Source organism: Rhamphochromis sp. 'chilingali', assembly GCF_963969265.1.
Source record: "Rhamphochromis sp. 'chilingali' genome assembly, chromosome: 14".
Taxonomy (NCBI): Eukaryota; Metazoa; Chordata; class Actinopteri; order Cichliformes; family Cichlidae; genus Rhamphochromis; species Rhamphochromis sp. 'chilingali'.
This window is the reverse complement of record NC_137941.1, coordinates 16744224-16762619: the sequence shown is the minus strand read 5'-3', so window position 1 is coordinate 16762619 and position 18396 is coordinate 16744224.

The following is an 18396-nucleotide window of genomic DNA, read 5'->3' as shown; positions in this document are numbered from 1 at the left end:
CTTAAACATGACAACTCCACACAGTAACACCTCAGTGGAAACATGGAAGTCCTTAAGTGACCACTTTTTTGGTACAATTGTACCACAGTGGCAATCTCTGCAGTTCAACCCAGAGTACTGCAACACTGAGCTGCCTTCCACTTTGCTGAAAGACATGTTGAAACTTTGTTCCATGTTAGTGGATGCAATGGACACAACCGTGGAGAAGGGAGATGCAGTGTCCACGCAGAATAATGAGCCTTCTCTTCACTCAGTGCACACAGAGTCCCCTGAGAAAACAGAAGAAACAGGAGCAAAGGACAGCATCCTGAAAGAAATTTCTGTAGATGACCACGGTGATAATGAAGAAACAGAAACTCCAGGACTGGAGGACTCTTCAGAGTCAAAAAACCTCAAGCTGCATTTGACTGCAGAGGAGAGCAGTCTTGATAAAACATCCACAGCTGACAGTGAAAACAGAGAAATTCTAACACTGCATCGTGTACCTGCACCACCTTGCATATATCCAGATATTTTAATAGGTTTCAGCTGTGAGTCATCTGAGGAAGAAGCGTCTGTGTCATCCCAGAGGTTTCCTCCTCAAACCCTCACCGCAGCCACAGTAGAACCGAAGAAAAACTACTCAGCTGATACAAAAGACTTGGACAACATAGAAGCTTCCCCCCTGGAAAAGCCTGTGAAGAAAACACTACATAGGTCAGTCCGTAAGTCTGATTCAGATTTTGGTTCTTATGATGTCACTCTGGCATCTGATTATCTGTCTGAAGAAAAGATGTGTGTTTACAAAGTTATTCAGTTGGTAGTTTCAGAGGCCGCAGGCAAAGCTTCGTCTAAATACAAGGACTTCACACGGTGCCACAACTCCGACTCTATCAGCGATCGTCTGCTTGAAAAAATCTGGCCTCAGATTGACGAGAGGGATTTGGATCTATCTCCAAAAAGGCTGACCAATATCAACAAGGACATTTTCACCAATCTTTGCAAAGCACATAACTGCAGGGAGAAGTATTTGATTTTATATCTGAGCGAACGGCTTGACGATATTACTGTCCCAACATTTACAAAACACCTGTTGGCCTTACCAAAAAGAGTACTCACTATATATAAAAACCGAGAAGAGTACGTAAAAGTTGTTGAAAGCTTCACTAAAGATTTGGTTCTGCACGCTATAAGCAACGCAAATGAGGCAAGGAAATTGCCTCCAGGGGCAGATAAAGCCATCATGAACAGGTTTACCCACAGGATTTGGGCTAAAATTTTGTCCCAAAAGCTTAAAATGTCCTTAGAGAACACTGAAGAAGTCAGTGTGAAAGTGTACAATGAACTCCGGCAAAAGTGGAAAAATCCAAACACTGTCCTGGAGTTAATGTTTAATGGCCAAGACAATATTGAAAACGTGATTGTCAAAAGTTTCAAAAGAAATGCCCCATTGAAGAGACCTAATTTCTTCTCTAGGGTTTTCTCACGAACACGTTAAAGTTTACCTGACACCTGCATCTAAAAAGCTGCGTTTTCAAAAATACCTGGGTACATGTGGACGTAGCCTAGATGCATTACATTTTTATTATAATTCTTCATTGTTAATGTTAAAACCAGACTACTTTAAAATAATTGTCTCATGAACCACCTGGTTGATAATAATTTCACCACATTACATTATAACATTTTTCTGTCCTTTATTCCGTCTTCCTTCTCTCACCCCAACCGGTCGCAGCAGATGGCCGCCCCTCCCTGAGCCTGGTTCTGCTGGAGGTTTCTTCCTGTTAAAAGGGAGTTTTTCCTTCCCACTGTCGCCAAAGTGCTTGCTCACAGGGGGTCATATGATTGTTGGGTTCTGTACTATTGTAGGGTCTACCTTACAATAGAAAGCGCCTTGAGGCAACTGTTGTTGTGATTAGGCGCTATATAACTAAAATTGAATTGAATTCAAATAAAAATGAATTTAAAAAAAAGTTTTAAAAGTGTACTTAGTTTTATTTGCTGTCAATTTGCCTAGAATGGAATATCAGATTAGAACGGCCTCTAAAATATAATATTTAATTTATTAAATAAATCAAATGATTTACAGAAAATAAAATTCAAAAACACTTTCATTTTCACTGTATCTGTATGGCTATAGAGGAGCTGTTATTATTTTGCCTGTTTGTCAGTGCTGGTACGAACCCCGTTGGTGCTGTGTTGATCCTTTTGCAGAGGTTTGAAGTTTCTTTCGATAAATCTGAGTCAGTTTGGGTCGATGCTCAGTGTATTTTTCCACAACAATCTTGGTGACGAGGATGAGATTTCTTGAGTGATTTTTGTTCTCTACTTTCATTTTGATTCCAGGAAACCTGCAGGTAGACTCAATGAGTCTGAAAGAGCGCTTATGTCTGAGCAAAGTATGGAGAAGGCGAGTGCGTGGCAACTGAGATCAGACAGAGTCACCGCTGAAATCTCAATTATTAAAGAATCCAGAGTGGAGAGCAGCTGAGACCAACTTGAATTTCAGATTTTATTGAGGGTTTTTAAGGGGCAAGTATGATTAAGAACTGTAAAGTTACCCGGCGTTTGGTAAGGGTGTCAGCCATTCAGAGAAGTTCTGTAAACCGACAAGCACCTGATCAAACTACAAGGGTGCGCCTTGAGAGGTTCAAAGGTTTATTTTTATTCTTTTCATTGTTGGTTGTGGACATCTTAACTGTATAAACAACACACTGATTATACAGTTAAGATGTCCTTTTGTAATAATTACAGTTGGACCAAAATCAGCTCACAAAATGCTATAAGAAAGAAATGTTTTGATAAAATATAAAGTGTGGTAAGTGATAGTAAAATAATGAAATATATAAGAAAGTCAAATGTGTAAAATTATAAAATAATATTGCAAAACCTAGTATGAACCATAACTAAGGTTAAATTACTATGATGTCCGCCCCAAATTTGTCAACAGATGCTGGGATCACCAAAAATAGTGCCAGGAGTTTCATACAGATGTGGTGAGAAGTTTAGAGGCTCTTATAATGATTATGAATATTATATTGTAGTTTGGGGCTTTTAATGATTTCTCTAACTTTACAGTATACATTTTAATGACTTTAAAAAGGAAGAATTGGGTGCAGAAGTTTGAATTTATTCACACAGGGTAAAAAGTATACATACAAGCTCAAGTATACCCATATGGAAAAGAAATAGAAAAAACGTATAAAAGACTTGCATAAGATGTGGCCTACTTCATATAGTGAATCATATAAGGCTTATGCGATTCACTCATGAAGGTGGCCACTTTCTCATTACTTTCATATATTGTTTTAGTAAGTATCCAAAATATACAAGTTTCATGTATATAATTTTTCAAGGGATCTTATATCTGTTTTCACTCTTGTATGCTTTTCATACAAGTTTCACACAAGACAGATACAGACTTTATAAGATTTATGTATATATCGTTTCCATATGGGTATGCATGCACCCCACCTTAAGCTATATTAAGATAACAATGAATTAATATCAGTAGATAGGAATACAAACTTCAGTCTAAGTAAAAACAAACCCCAACAACTTTTAATCGTACTCAGCTTGAATCTGAATAAAAAGAAGCAAAATAAAAAATATCTATGTCCTGATGCCTACATTAAAATTTAGGGAACACCTAAAATGTCCAATTGTAATTTGATATACAATGAAAAATTACAGTCTTTGAATTATGCATTTATTTAAGCAAATACAAAATAATTTGAAAATATCATGTGGTGAAATTATTATTAACCAGTCTGCTTTAAGAACAACATTTACAATGGGTAATTTAAATTAATAGTTTATGCCATTTAAATGTCATGCAGCTGTGTCAGAGATTAGCTTAAACCCCGCCCCCAAACCTTTGAAGGTTCAACTTCAAAGGAAAGTGGATGACGTCACAGTGGCTGCAGCCGAACGTGGGCGGGGCTTAAACCTATATAAAGGAGCCGTCCAGACTCTCAAGCATTTGGTTTACAAAGAGCACACATGCCTAGTCCAACTCCAACCAGCCAACAATTTATTTCCTCTTCTACATTTCAGAGTCAGAGAAATAGTAATACAAACTTAAACATGACAACTCCACACAGTAACACCTCAGTGGAAACATGGAAGTCCTTAAGTGACCACTTTTTTGGTACAATTGTACCACAGTGGCAATCTCTGCAGTTCAACCCAGAGTACTGCAACACTGAGCTGCCTTCCACTTTGCTGAAAGACATGTTGAAACTTTGTTCCATGTTAGTGGATGCAATGGACACAACCGTGGAGAAGGGAGATGCAGTGTCCACGCAGAATAATGAGCCTTCTCTTCACTCAGTGCACACAGAGTCCCCTGAGAAAACAGAAGAAACAGGAGCAAAGGACAGCATCCTGAAAGAAATTTCTGTAGATGACCACGGTGATAATGAAGAAACAGAAACTCCAGGACTGGAGGACTCTTCAGAGTCAAAAAACCTCAAGCTGCATTTGACTGCAGAGGAGAGCAGTCTTGATAAAACATCCACAGCTGACAGTGAAAACAGAGAAATTCTAACACTGCATCGTGTACCTGCACCACCTTGCATATATCCAGATATTTTAATAGGTTTCAGCTGTGAGTCATCTGAGGAAGAAGCGTCTGTGTCATCCCAGAGGTTTCCTCCTCAAACCCTCACCGCAGCCACAGTAGAACCGAAGAAAAACTACTCAGCTGATACAAAAGACTTGGACAACATAGAAGCTTCCCCCCTGGAAAAGCCTGTGAAGAAAACACTACATAGGTCAGTCCGTAAGTCTGATTCAGATTTTGGTTCTTATGATGTCACTCTGGCATCTGATTATCTGTCTGAAGAAAAGATGTGTGTTTACAAAGTTATTCAGTTGGTAGTTTCAGAGGCCGCAGGCAAAGCTTCGTCTAAATACAAGGACTTCACACGGTGCCACAACTCCGACTCTATCAGCGATCGTCTGCTTGAAAAAATCTGGCCTCAGATTGACGAGAGGGATTTGGATCTATCTCCAAAAAGGCTGACCAATATCAACAAGGACATTTTCACCAATCTTTGCAAAGCACATAACTGCAGGGAGAAGTATTTGATTTTATATCTGAGCGAACGGCTTGACGATATTACTGTCCCAACATTTACAAAACACCTGTTGGCCTTACCAAAAAGAGTACTCACTATATATAAAAACCGAGAAGAGTACGTAAAAGTTGTTGAAAGCTTCACTAAAGATTTGGTTCTGCACGCTATAAGCAACGCAAATGAGGCAAGGAAATTGCCTCCAGGGGCAGATAAAGCCATCATGAACAGGTTTACCCACAGGATTTGGGCTAAAATTTTGTCCCAAAAGCTTAAAATGTCCTTAGAGAACACTGAAGAAGTCAGTGTGAAAGTGTACAATGAACTCCGGCAAAAGTGGAAAAATCCAAACACTGTCCTGGAGTTAATGTTTAATGGCCAAGACAATATTGAAAACGTGATTGTCAAAAGTTTCAAAAGAAATGCCCCATTGAAGAGACCTAATTTCTTCTCTAGGGTTTTCTCACGAACACGTTAAAGTTTACCTGACACCTGCATCTAAAAAGCTGCGTTTTCAAAAATACCTGGGTACATGTGGACGTAGCCTAGATGCATTACATTTTTATTATAATTCTTCATTGTTAATGTTAAAACCAGACTACTTTAAAATAATTGTCTCATGAACCACCTGGTTGATAATAATTTCACCACATTACATTATAACATTTTTCTGTCCTTTATTCCGTCTTCCTTCTCTCACCCCAACCGGTCGCAGCAGATGGCCGCCCCTCCCTGAGCCTGGTTCTGCTGGAGGTTTCTTCCTGTTAAAAGGGAGTTTTTCCTTCCCACTGTCGCCAAAGTGCTTGCTCACAGGGGGTCATATGATTGTTGGGTTCTGTACTATTGTAGGGTCTACCTTACAATAGAAAGCGCCTTGAGGCAACTGTTGTTGTGATTAGGCGCTATATAACTAAAATTGAATTGAATTCAAATAAAAATGAATTTAAAAAAAAGTTTTAAAAGTGTACTTAGTTTTATTTGCTGTCAATTTGCCTAGAATGGAATATCAGATTAGAACGGCCTCTAAAATATAATATTTAATTTATTAAATAAATCAAATGATTTACAGAAAATAAAATTCAAAAACACTTTCATTTTCACTGTATCTGTATGGCTATAGAGGAGCTGTTATTATTTTGCCTGTTTGTCAGTGCTGGTACGAACCCCGTTGGTGCTGTGTTGATCCTTTTGCAGAGGTTTGAAGTTTCTTTCGATAAATCTGAGTCAGTTTGGGTCGATGCTCAGTGTATTTTTCCACAACAATCTTGGTGACGAGGATGAGATTTCTTGAGTGATTTTTGTTCTCTACTTTCATTTTGATTCCAGGAAACCTGCAGGTAGACTCAATGAGTCTGAAAGAGCGCTTATGTCTGAGCAAAGTATGGAGAAGGCGAGTGCGTGGCAACTGAGATCAGACAGAGTCACCGCTGAAATCTCAATTATTAAAGAATCCAGAGTGGAGAGCAGCTGAGACCAACTTGAATTTCAGATTTTATTGAGGGTTTTTAAGGGGCAAGTATGATTAAGAACTGTAAAGTTACCCGGCGTTTGGTAAGGGTGTCAGCCATTCAGAGAAGTTCTGTAAACCGACAAGCACCTGATCAAACTACAAGGGTGCGCCTTGAGAGGTTCAAAGGTTTATTTTTATTCTTTTCATTGTTGGTTGTGGACATCTTAACTGTATAAACAACACACTGATTATACAGTTAAGATGTCCTTTTGTAATAATTACAGTTGGACCAAAATCAGCTCACAAAATGCTATAAGAAAGAAATGTTTTGATAAAATATAAAGTGTGGTAAGTGATAGTAAAATAATGAAATATATAAGAAAGTCAAATGTGTAAAATTATAAAATAATATTGCAAAACCTAGTATGAACCATAACTAAGGTTAAATTACTATGATGTCCGCCCCAAATTTGTCAACAGATGCTGGGATCACCAAAAATAGTGCCAGGAGTTTCATACAGATGTGGTGAGAAGTTTAGAGGCTCTTATAATGATTATGAATATTATATTGTAGTTTGGGGCTTTTAATGATTTCTCTAACTTTACAGTATACATTTTAATGACTTTAAAAAGGAAGAATTGGGTGCAGAAGTTTGAATTTATTCACACAGGGTAAAAAGTATACATACAAGCTCAAGTATACCCATATGGAAAAGAAATAGAAAAAACGTATAAAAGACTTGCATAAGATGTGGCCTACTTCATATAGTGAATCATATAAGGCTTATGCGATTCACTCATGAAGGTGGCCACTTTCTCATTACTTTCATATATTGTTTTAGTAAGTATCCAAAATATACAAGTTTCATGTATATAATTTTTCAAGGGATCTTATATCTGTTTTCACTCTTGTATGCTTTTCATACAAGTTTCACACAAGACAGATACAGACTTTATAAGATTTATGTATATATCGTTTCCATATGGGTATGCATGCACCCCACCTTAAGCTATATTAAGATAACAATGAATTAATATCAGTAGATAGGAATACAAACTTCAGTCTAAGTAAAAACAAACCCCAACAACTTTTAATCGTACTCAGCTTGAATCTGAATAAAAAGAAGCAAAATAAAAAATATCTATGTCCTGATGCCTACATTAAAATTTAGGGAACACCTAAAATGTCCAATTGTAATTTGATATACAATGAAAAATTACAGTCTTTGAATTATGCATTTATTTAAGCAAATACAAAATAATTTGAAAATATCATGTGGTGAAATTATTATTAACCAGTCTGCTTTAAGAACAACATTTACAATGGGTAATTTAAATTAATAGTTTATGCCATTTAAATGTCATGCAGCTGTGTCAGAGATTAGCTTAAACCCCGCCCCCAAACCTTTGAAGGTTCAACTTCAAAGGAAAGTGGATGACGTCACAGTGGCTGCAGCCGAACGTGGGCGGGGCTTAAACCTATATAAAGGAGCCGTCCAGACTCTCAAGCATTTGGTTTACAAAGAGCACACATGCCTAGTCCAACTCCAACCAGCCAACAATTTATTTCCTCTTCTACATTTCAGAGTCAGAGAAATAGTAATACAAACTTAAACATGACAACTCCACACAGTAACACCTCAGTGGAAACATGGAAGTCCTTAAGTGACCACTTTTTTGGTACAATTGTACCACAGTGGCAATCTCTGCAGTTCAACCCAGAGTACTGCAACACTGAGCTGCCTTCCACTTTGCTGAAAGACATGTTGAAACTTTGTTCCATGTTAGTGGATGCAATGGACACAACCGTGGAGAAGGGAGATGCAGTGTCCACGCAGAATAATGAGCCTTCTCTTCACTCAGTGCACACAGAGTCCCCTGAGAAAACAGAAGAAACAGGAGCAAAGGACAGCATCCTGAAAGAAATTTCTGTAGATGACCACGGTGATAATGAAGAAACAGAAACTCCAGGACTGGAGGACTCTTCAGACTCAAAAAACCTCAAGCTGCATTTGACTGCAGAGGAGAGCAGTCTTGATGAAACATCCACAGATGACAGTGAAAACAGAGAAATTCTAACACTGCATCGTGTACCTGCACCACCTTGCATATATCCAGATATTTTAATAGGTTTCAGCTGTGAGTCATCTGAGGAAGAAGCGTCTGTGTCATCCCAGAGGTTTCCTCCTCAAACCCTCACCGCAGCCACAGTAGAACCGAAGAAAAACTACTCAGCTGATACAAAAGACTTGGACAACATAGAAGCTTCCCCCCTGGAAAAGCCTGTGAAGAAAACACTACATAGGTCAGTCCGTAAGTCTGATTCAGATTTTGGTTCTTATGATGTCACTCTGGCATCTGATTATCTGTCTGAAGAAAAGATGTGTGTTTACAAAGTTATTCAGTTGGTAGTTTCAGAAGCCACAGGCAAAGCCTCGTCTAAATACAAGGACTTCACACGGTGCCACAACTCCGACTCTATCAGCGATCGTCTGCTTGAAAAAATCTGGCCTCAGATTGACGAGAGGGATTTGGATCTATCTCCAAAAAGGCTGACCAATATCAACAAGGACATTTTCACCAATCTTTGCAAAGCACATAACTGCAGGGAGAAGTATTTGATTTTATATCTGAGCGAACGGCTTGACGATATTACTGTCCCAACATTTACAAAACACCTGTTGGCCTTACCAAAAAGAGTACTCACTATATATAAAAACCGAGAAGAGTACGTAAAAGTTGTTGAAAGCTTCACTAAAGATTTGGTTCTGCACGCTATAAGCAACGCAAATGAGGCAAGGAAATTGCCTCCAGGGGCAGATAAAGCCATCATGAACAGGTTTACCCACAGGATTTGGGCTAAAATTTTGTCCCAAAAGCTTAAAATGTCCTTAGAGAACACTGAAGAAGTCAGTGTGAAAGTGTACAATGAACTCCGGCAAAAGTGGAAAAATCCAAACACTGTCCTGGAGTTAATGTTTAATGGCCAAGACAATATTGAAAACGTGATTGTCAAAAGTTTCAAAAGAAATGCCCCATTGAAGAGACCTAATTTCTTCTCTAGGGTTTTCTCACGAACACGTTAAAGTTTACCTGACACCTGCATCTAAAAAGCTGCGTTTTCAAAAATACCTGGGTACATGTGGACGTAGCCTAGATGCATTACATTTTTATTATAATTCTTCATTGTTAATGTTAAAACCAGACTACTTTAAAATAATTGTCTCATGAACCACCTGGTTGATAATAATTTCACCACATTACATTATAACATTTTTCTGTCCTTTATTCCGTCTTCCTTCTCTCACCCCAACCGGTCGCAGCAGATGGCCGCCCCTCCCTGAGCCTGGTTCTGCTGGAGGTTTCTTCCTGTTAAAAGGGAGTTTTTCCTTCCCACTGTCGCCAAAGTGCTTGCTCACAGGGGGTCATATGATTGTTGGGTTCTGTACTATTGTAGGGTCTACCTTACAATAGAAAGCGCCTTGAGGCAACTGTTGTTGTGATTAGGCGCTATATAAATAAAATTGAATTGAATTCAAATAAAAATGAATTTAAAAAAAAGTTTTAAAAGTGTACTTAGTTTTATTTGCTGTCAATTTGCCTAGAATGGAATATCAGATTAGAACGGCCTCTAAAATATAATATTTAATTTATTAAATAAATCAAATGATTTACAGAAAATAAAATTCAAAAACACTTTCATTTTCACTGTATCTGTATGGCTATAGAGGAGCTGTTATTATTTTGCCTGTTTGTCAGTGCTGGTACGAACCCCGTTGGTGCTGTGTTGATCCTTTTGCAGAGGTTTGAAGTTTCTTTCGATAAATCTGAGTCAGTTTGGGTCGATGCTCAGTGTATTTTTCCACAACAATCTTGGTGACGAGGATGAGATTTCTTGAGTGATTTTTGTTCTCTACTTTCATTTTGATTCCAGGAAACCTGCAGGTAGACTCAATGAGTCTGAAAGAGCGCTTATGTCTGAGCAAAGTATGGAGAAGGCGAGTGCGTGGCAACTGAGATCAGACAGAGTCACCGCTGAAATCTCAATTATTAAAGAATCCAGAGTGGAGAGCAGCTGAGACCAACTTGAATTTCAGATTTTATTGAGGGTTTTTAAGGGGCAAGTATGATTAAGAACTGTAAAGTTACCCGGCGTTTGGTAAGGGTGTCAGCCATTCAGAGAAGTTCTGTAAACCGACAAGCACCTGATCAAACTACAAGGGTGCGCCTTGAGAGGTTCAAAGGTTTATTTTTATTCTTTTCATTGTTGGTTGTGGACATCTTAACTGTATAAACAACACACTGATTATACAGTTAAGATGTCCTTTTGTAATAATTACAGTTGGACCAAAATCAGCTCACAAAATGCTATAAGAAAGAAATGTTTTGATAAAATATAAAGTGTGGTAAGTGATAGTAAAATAATGAAATATATAAGAAAGTCAAATGTGTAAAATTATAAAATAATATTGCAAAACCTAGTATGAACCATAACTAAGGTTAAATTACTATGATGTCCGCCCCAAATTTGTCAACAGATGCTGGGATCACCAAAAATAGTGCCAGGAGTTTCATACAGATGTGGTGAGAAGTTTAGAGGCTCTTATAATGATTATGAATATTATATTGTAGTTTGGGGCTTTTAATGATTTCTCTAACTTTACAGTATACATTTTAATGACTTTAAAAAGGAAGAATTGGGTGCAGAAGTTTGAATTTATTCACACAGGGTAAAAAGTATACATACAAGCTCAAGTATACCCATATGGAAAAGAAATAGAAAAAACGTATAAAAGACTTGCATAAGATGTGGCCTACTTCATATAGTGAATCATATAAGGCTTATGCGATTCACTCATGAAGGTGGCCACTTTCTCATTACTTTCATATATTGTTTTAGTAAGTATCCAAAATATACAAGTTTCATGTATATAATTTTTCAAGGGATCTTATATCTGTTTTCACTCTTGTATGCTTTTCATACAAGTTTCACACAAGACAGATACAGACTTTATAAGATTTATGTATATATCGTTTCCATATGGGTATGCATGCACCCCACCTTAAGCTATATTAAGATAACAATGAATTAATATCAGTAGATAGGAATACAAACTTCAGTCTAAGTAAAAACAAACCCCAACAACTTTTAATCGTACTCAGCTTGAATCTGAATAAAAAGAAGCAAAATAAAAAATATCTATGTCCTGATGCCTACATTAAAATTTAGGGAACACCTAAAATGTCCAATTGTAATTTGATATACAATGAAAAATTACAGTCTTTGAATTATGCATTTATTTAAGCAAATACAAAATAATTTGAAAATATCATGTGGTGAAATTATTATTAACCAGTCTGCTTTAAGAACAACATTTACAATGGGTAATTTAAATTAATAGTTTATGCCATTTAAATGTCATGCAGCTGTGTCAGAGATTAGCTTAAACCCCGCCCCCAAACCTTTGAAGGTTCAACTTCAAAGGAAAGTGGATGACGTCACAGTGGCTGCAGCCGAACGTGGGCGGGGCTTAAACCTATATAAAGGAGCCGTCCAGACTCTCAAGCATTTGGTTTACAAAGAGCACACATGCCTAGTCCAACTCCAACCAGCCAACAATTTATTTCCTCTTCTACATTTCAGAGTCAGAGAAATAGTAATACAAACTTAAACATGACAACTCCACACAGTAACACCTCAGTGGAAACATGGAAGTCCTTAAGTGACCACTTTTTTGGTACAATTGTACCACAGTGGCAATCTCTGCAGTTCAACCCAGAGTACTGCAACACTGAGCTGCCTTCCACTTTGCTGAAAGACATGTTGAAACTTTGTTCCATGTTAGTGGATGCAATGGACACAACCGTGGAGAAGGGAGATGCAGTGTCCACGCAGAATAATGAGCCTTCTCTTCACTCAGTGCACACAGAGTCCCCTGAGAAAACAGAAGAAACAGGAGCAAAGGACAGCATCCTGAAAGAAATTTCTGTAGATGACCACGGTGATAATGAAGAAACAGAAACTCCAGGACTGGAGGACTCTTCAGACTCAAAAAACCTCAAGCTGCATTTGACTGCAGAGGAGAGCAGTCTTGATAAAACATCCACAGCTGACAGTGAAAACAGAGAAATTCTAACACTGCATCGTGTACCTGCACCACCTTGCATATATCCAGATATTTTAATAGGTTTCAGCTGTGAGTCATCTGAGGAAGAAGCGTCTGTGTCATCCCAGAGGTTTCCTCCTCAAACCCTCACCGCAGCCACAGTAGAACCGAAGAAAAACTACTCAGCTGATACAAAAGACTTGGACAACATAGAAGCTTCCCCCCTGGAAAAGCCTGTGAAGAAAACACTACATAGGTCAGTCCGTAAGTCTGATTCAGATTTTGGTTCTTATGATGTCACTCTGGCATCTGATTATCTGTCTGAAGAAAAGATGTGTGTTTACAAAGTTATTCAGTTGGTAGTTTCAGAGGCCGCAGGCAAAGCTTCGTCTAAATACAAGGACTTCACACGGTGCCACAACTCCGACTCTATCAGCGATCGTCTGCTTGAAAAAATCTGGCCTCAGATTGACGAGAGGGATTTGGATCTATCTCCAAAAAGGCTGACCAATATCAACAAGGACATTTTCACCAATCTTTGCAAAGCACATAACTGCAGGGAGAAGTATTTGATTTTATATCTGAGCGAACGGCTTGACGATATTACTGTCCCAACATTTACAAAACACCTGTTGGCCTTACCAAAAAGAGTACTCACTATATATAAAAACCGAGAAGAGTACGTAAAAGTTGTTGAAAGCTTCACTAAAGATTTGGTTCTGCACGCTATAAGCAACGCAAATGAGGCAAGGAAATTGCCTCCAGGGGCAGATAAAGCCATCATGAACAGGTTTACCCACAGGATTTGGGCTAAAATTTTGTCCCAAAAGCTTAAAATGTCCTTAGAGAACACTGAAGAAGTCAGTGTGAAAGTGTACAATGAACTCCGGCAAAAGTGGAAAAATCCAAACACTGTCCTGGAGTTAATGTTTAATGGCCAAGACAATATTGAAAACGTGATTGTCAAAAGTTTCAAAAGAAATGCCCCATTGAAGAGACCTAATTTCTTCTCTAGGGTTTTCTCACGAACACGTTAAAGTTTACCTGACACCTGCATCTAAAAAGCTGCGTTTTCAAAAATACCTGGGTACATGTGGACGTAGCCTAGATGCATTACATTTTTATTATAATTCTTCATTGTTAATGTTAAAACCAGACTACTTTAAAATAATTGTCTCATGAACCACCTGGTTGATAATAATTTCACCACATTACATTATAACATTTTTCTGTCCTTTATTCCGTCTTCCTTCTCTCACCCCAACCGGTCGCAGCAGATGGCCGCCCCTCCCTGAGCCTGGTTCTGCTGGAGGTTTCTTCCTGTTAAAAGGGAGTTTTTCCTTCCCACTGTCGCCAAAGTGCTTGCTCACAGGGGGTCATATGATTGTTGGGTTCTGTACTATTGTAGGGTCTACCTTACAATAGAAAGCGCCTTGAGGCAACTGTTGTTGTGATTAGGCGCTATATAAATAAAATTGAATTGAATTCAAATAAAAATGAATTTAAAAAAAAGTTTTAAAAGTGTACTTAGTTTTATTTGCTGTCAATTTGCCTAGAATGGAATATCAGATTAGAACGGCCTCTAAAATATAATATTTAATTTATTAAATAAATCAAATGATTTACAGAAAATAAAATTCAAAAACACTTTCATTTTCACTGTATCTGTATGGCTATAGAGGAGCTGTTATTATTTTGCCTGTTTGTCAGTGCTGGTACGAACCCCGTTGGTGCTGTGTTGATCCTTTTGCAGAGGTTTGAAGTTTCTTTCGATAAATCTGAGTCAGTTTGGGTCGATGCTCAGTGTATTTTTCCACAACAATCTTGGTGACGAGGATGAGATTTCTTGAGTGATTTTTGTTCTCTACTTTCATTTTGATTCCAGGAAACCTGCAGGTAGACTCAATGAGTCTGAAAGAGCGCTTATGTCTGAGCAAAGTATGGAGAAGGCGAGTGCGTGGCAACTGAGATCAGACAGAGTCACCGCTGAAATCTCAATTATTAAAGAATCCAGAGTGGAGAGCAGCTGAGACCAACTTGAATTTCAGATTTTATTGAGGGTTTTTAAGGGGCAAGTATGATTAAGAACTGTAAAGTTACCCGGCGTTTGGTAAGGGTGTCAGCCATTCAGAGAAGTTCTGTAAACCGACAAGCACCTGATCAAACTACAAGGGTGCGCCTTGAGAGGTTCAAAGGTTTATTTTTATTCTTTTCATTGTTGGTTGTGGACATCTTAACTGTATAAACAACACACTGATTATACAGTTAAGATGTCCTTTTGTAATAATTACAGTTGGACCAAAATCAGCTCACAAAATGCTATAAGAAAGAAATGTTTTGATAAAATATAAAGTGTGGTAAGTGATAGTAAAATAATGAAATATATAAGAAAGTCAAATGTGTAAAATTATAAAATAATATTGCAAAACCTAGTATGAACCATAACTAAGGTTAAATTACTATGATGTCCGCCCCAAATTTGTCAACAGATGCTGGGATCACCAAAAATAGTGCCAGGAGTTTCATACAGATGTGGTGAGAAGTTTAGAGGCTCTTATAATGATTATGAATATTATATTGTAGTTTGGGGCTTTTAATGATTTCTCTAACTTTACAGTATACATTTTAATGACTTTAAAAAGGAAGAATTGGGTGCAGAAGTTTGAATTTATTCACACAGGGTAAAAAGTATACATACAAGCTCAAGTATACCCATATGGAAAAGAAATAGAAAAAACGTATAAAAGACTTGCATAAGATGTGGCCTACTTCATATAGTGAATCATATAAGGCTTATGCGATTCACTCATGAAGGTGGCCACTTTCTCATTACTTTCATATATTGTTTTAGTAAGTATCCAAAATATACAAGTTTCATGTATATAATTTTTCAAGGGATCTTATATCTGTTTTCACTCTTGTATGCTTTTCATACAAGTTTCACACAAGACAGATACAGACTTTAAAAGATTTATGTATATATCGTTTCCATATGGGTATGCATGCACCCCACCTTAAGCTATATTAAGATAACAATGAATTAATATCAGTAGATAGGAATACAAACTTCAGTCTAAGTAAAAACAAACCCCAACAACTTTTAATCGTACTCAGCTTGAATCTGAATAAAAAGAAGCAAAATAAAAAATATCTATGTCCTGATGCCTACATTAAAATTTAGGGAACACCTAAAATGTCCAATTGTAATTTGATATACAATGAAAAATTACAGTCTTTGAATTATGCATTTATTTAAGCAAATACAAAATAATTTGAAAATATCATGTGGTGAAATTATTATTAACCAGTCTGCTTTAAGAACAACATTTACAATGGGTAATTTAAATTAATAGTTTATGCCATTTAAATGTCATGCAGCTGTGTCAGAGATTAGCTTAAACCCCGCCCCCAAACCTTTGAAGGTTCAACTTCAAAGGAAAGTGGATGACGTCACAGTGGCTGCAGCCGAACGTGGGCGGGGCTTAAACCTATATAAAGGAGCCGTCCAGACTCTCAAGCATTTGGTTTACAAAGAGCACACATGCCTAGTCCAACTCCAACCAGCCAACAATTTATTTCCTCTTCTACATTTCAGAGTCAGAGAAATAGTAATACAAACTTAAACATGACAACTCCACACAGTAACACCTCAGTGGAAACATGGAAGTCCTTAAGTGACCACTTTTTTGGTACAATTGTACCACAGTGGCAATCTCTGCAGTTCAACCCAGAGTACTGCAACACTGAGCTGCCTTCCACTTTGCTGAAAGACATGTTGAAACTTTGTTCCATGTTAGTGGATGCAATGGACACAACCGTGGAGAAGGGAGATGCAGTGTCCACGCAGAATAATGAGCCTTCTCTTCACTCAGTGCACACAGAGTCCCCTGAGAAAACAGAAGAAACAGGAGCAAAGGACAGCATCCTGAAAGAAATTTCTGTAGATGACCACGGTGATAATGAAGAAACAGAAACTCCAGGACTGGAGGACTCTTCAGACTCAAAAAACCTCAAGCTGCATTTGACTGCAGAGGAGAGCAGTCTTGATGAAACATCCACAGATGACAGTGAAAACAGAGAAATTCTAACACTGCATCGTGTACCTGCACCACCTTGCATATATCCAGATATTTTAATAGGTTTCAGCTGTGAGTCATCTGAGGAAGAAGCGTCTGTGTCATCCCAGAGGTTTCCTCCTCAAACCCTCACCGCAGCCACAGTAGAACCGAAGAAAAACTACTCAGCTGATACAAAAGACTTGGACAACATAGAAGCTTCCCCCCTGGAAAAGCCTGTGAAGAAAACACTACATAGGTCAGTCCGTAAGTCTGATTCAGATTTTGGTTCTTATGATGTCACTCTGGCATCTGATTATCTGTCTGAAGAAAAGATGTGTGTTTACAAAGTTATTCAGTTGGTAGTTTCAGAAGCCGCAGGCAAAGCTTCGTCTAAATACAAGGACTTCACACGGTGCCACAACTCCGACTCTATCAGCGATCGTCTGCTTGAAAAAATCTGGCCTCAGATTGACGAGAGGGATTTGGATCTATCTCCAAAAAGGCTGACCAATATCAACAAGGACATTTTCACCAATCTTTGCAAAGCACATAACTGCAGGGAGAAGTATTTGATTTTATATCTGAGCGAACGGCTTGACGATATTACTGTCCCAACATTTACAAAACACCTGTTGGCCTTACCAAAAAGAGTACTCACTATATATAAAAACCGAGAAGAGTACGTAAAAGTTGTTGAAAGCTTCACTAAAGATTTGGTTCTGCACGCTATAAGCAACGCAAATGAGGCAAGGAAATTGCCTCCAGGGGCAGATAAAGCCATCATGAACAGGTTTACCCACAGGATTTGGGCTAAAATTTTGTCCCAAAAGCTTAAAATGTCCTTAGAGAACACTGAAGAAGTCAGTGTGAAAGTGTACAATGAACTCCGGCAAAAGTGGAAAAATCCAAACACTGTCCTGGAGTTAATGTTTAATGGCCAAGACAATATTGAAAACGTGATTGTCAAAAGTTTCAAAAGAAATGCCCCATTGAAGAGACCTAATTTCTTCTCTAGGGTTTTCTCACGAACACGTTAAAGTTTACCTGACACCTGCATCTAAAAAGCTGCGTTTTCAAAAATACCTGGGTACATGTGGACGTAGCCTAGATGCATTACATTTTTATTATAATTCTTCATTGTTAATGTTAAAACCAGACTACTTTAAAATAATTGTCTCATGAACCACCTGGTTGATAATAATTTCACCACATTACATTATAACATTTTTCTGTCCTTTATTCCGTCTTCCTTCTCTCACCCCAACCGGTCGCAGCAGATGGCCGCCCCTCCCTGAGCCTGGTTCTGCTGGAGGTTTCTTCCTGTTAAAAGGGAGTTTTTCCTTCCCACTGTCGCCAAAGTGCTTGCTCACAGGGGGTCATATGATTGTTGGGTTCTGTACTATTGTAGGGTCTACCTTACAATAGAAAGCGCCTTGAGGCAACTGTTGTTGTGATTAGGCGCTATATAAATAAAATTGAATTGAATTCAAATAAAAATGAATTTAAAAAAAAGTTTTAAAAGTGTACTTAGTTTTATTTGCTGTCAATTTGCCTAGAATGGAATATCAGATTAGAACGGCCTCTAAAATATAATATTTAATTTATTAAATAAATCAAATGATTTACAGAAAATAAAATTCAAAAACACTTTCATTTTCACTGTATCTGTATGGCTATAGAGGAGCTGTTATTATTTTGCCTGTTTGTCAGTGCTGGTACGAACC